The sequence below is a fragment of the Cebus imitator genome, unplaced genomic scaffold (genome assembly GCF_001604975.1).
Source record: "Cebus imitator isolate Cc_AM_T3 unplaced genomic scaffold, Cebus_imitator-1.0 Scaffold256, whole genome shotgun sequence".
In the NCBI taxonomy this organism is placed as follows: domain Eukaryota; kingdom Metazoa; phylum Chordata; class Mammalia; order Primates; family Cebidae; genus Cebus; species Cebus imitator.
This window is the reverse complement of record NW_016107571.1, coordinates 401,163-403,256: the sequence shown is the minus strand read 5'-3', so window position 1 is coordinate 403,256 and position 2,094 is coordinate 401,163. Positions and strand designations below refer to the sequence as shown.

General features: G+C 52.4%; 1 protein-coding gene across 1 annotated transcript in view; it reads right to left on the bottom strand.

The window, feature by feature from the left end:
• The window catches only part of GPSM2 (G protein signaling modulator 2), a 51,223-nt gene extending 49,662 nt beyond the window's left edge, over positions 1-1,561 (bottom strand). The window contains exon 1 of the mRNA XM_017499372.1: positions 1,313-1,561. The gene's annotated coding sequence lies outside the window, so the exon portion shown is untranslated. The remainder of the gene's footprint in view (positions 1-1,312) is intronic.
• Between the last annotated feature and the right edge of the window lie 533 nt (positions 1,562-2,094).

Here is a 2,094-nt window from a genome sequence, read left to right as displayed (position 1 = left end):
TAGTACCAAGTCTCAGATTTATATTAAAATATGTTCGTAAAACCGAATTGCTGATTTAATAACGTCAGAACATACAATTAAACTGCTTATCTGGCCAGAGAGGATTTTGGATTTTGGAGACATGCCTCTACAACAATATCGCACAGCTTTTTACTTTGTAACCGCTCCAATACTTAAATTATAAATAATGGCCTGGGAAACAGCTTGCGAAAACGACTCCATGGTAGTTGTAAAGAAGCCGAGGTGTGAGACCGCTCCGATCCTGGAGGCCCCCCCAACTCTTCTTACACACATCATGTCAACCAACAGTGATCTTCCCTTTTTAATGTTGTTTATTCACTTCTAAACAATCTACTAAAGCTGCTCTTGAATAGTGAGAACCCAAGCAAAAGTGGCATTTATCAGATGCAATCACACCGGCTATTATCAGGCCAGAAATCTTCGGTACGCCCTTCTAAACTGGCAGCTGAAAGCTCAGCTCGGTTGGTCCTGTTAACTTCCAACACACCCCACGAACGTTCCAGCGCAAACTCAACAGAAAGGAAAGCCAAGAACCTTCTTCGTTTAATTCTACGGTGCGGTTAAATTATGCATTAAGGAAAATAAAATTTCCACCGTTACCCGTTTTCTTTACAGAGTTCAAATGCTACTAGTTCAAATGCTCTAGTTGGTTACTATTAAAACAAGGAAATTACAGATCTTTTTCACTTTTTATGTGAAGGTATCCTATAGATTTCAGAAAAGGGTTTTCTTAATATTTTATGTTTACTTCCTTTTTGTAGCAACTACCAATTTCTGTGGCAAATTGACCAGTTGGTGCCCAAAAATTCAGTAATTTAAACATGGTCAACGCAGGTGTTTGCTATAAACTGCCTGGTTTAGGTGGGACGCGGCCGACTCCAAGTGATCGCGATCAGCCTCAGATTGAATTTCACGGGGATTCGGGCTTTAACTCACTATTTGTTACTCACATTCAGAGTACGTATGAAGTCGCTGAGCTCTAGCATACTTTTTATCTTAAAAAGAGACTCGGGAACGAGGCTCTTGCGCTTTACTCTCATTTTAAGACTTTGCAACAAAAAAGCAGCAACTCCTCGCGCTGAGTTTCTAGTTTCTGGAGCCGGACGCCCTGGATGGACGCCGCATCCCCGCAGCGCCCAGAGGTGCCGCAAGCCCCTTGCCAGACCTCCTCCCGGAACAAAGGACGTAGCCCCCAGACCTCCAGACAAAGAAGCCCACTCGCACCCCTCCCTGCCACCTCCCTCCGAGAGCCCCTCAAACGCCTCAGACCCCGCGTCGCGGCAGCGCTCACCTCCGGCGAGCCGGGTTCCTGGTGCGCGGCAAGGCTGCAGCAGCGGCCGCCTCGGGCGACAGGCGGGTGGTCACGCCCCTCCCCCAGGCAGCCCCCTGCTCCCGCCCCCGGCAGGTCACGTGGGCCAGAGCTCCGGGCGCCCCTCGCTTCCCCGGAGCGTCCCTCCGCCACCTAGGGGATGCCGCCGCTCCGCCGGCCTCAAAGCCGCCCTCCTCTGCGCCTGCGCCCCGGCTCCAGGCGCTCGCATTCAAACCGGCCACGCCCCGCGTCTTTCGGACCGGCCAATGGCGGGCGGCGTAGCGGGGCGGGGCGGGGCGGGGCGGGGCTGCCCCCTCTTCTCAGTGCTGGTAACCGGTCTGCGTGTCAAGGTGACGGTGGGCTTGGGAGCTTGATCTTCCTCTGCTGATCAAGGAAGCGTTGAGGACGTGTCCTCAACCCTCAGATCGAAGTTTCTTTCCTGTCTTCTTCTTTATGCTTCAGACATTAAAAAGTAGAGCAATAAATATCGTCCAGAGTTGGCCGGGCGCGGGGGCTCAGGCCTGTAATCCTGGCACTTTGGGAAGCTGAGGCGGGCATGGTCGGACCAGCCTCCCGACCTCAGAGATGGAGAAACCCATCTCCACTAAAAATACAAAATTAGCCGGGCGTGGTGGCGCATGCCTATAATCCCAACTCCTCGGGAGGCTGAGGCAGGAGAATCGCTTGAACCCGGGGGGCGGAGGTTGCAGCGAGCCGGGATTGCACCACTGCACTCTAGCCTGGACGACAGAGTGAGATTCCGT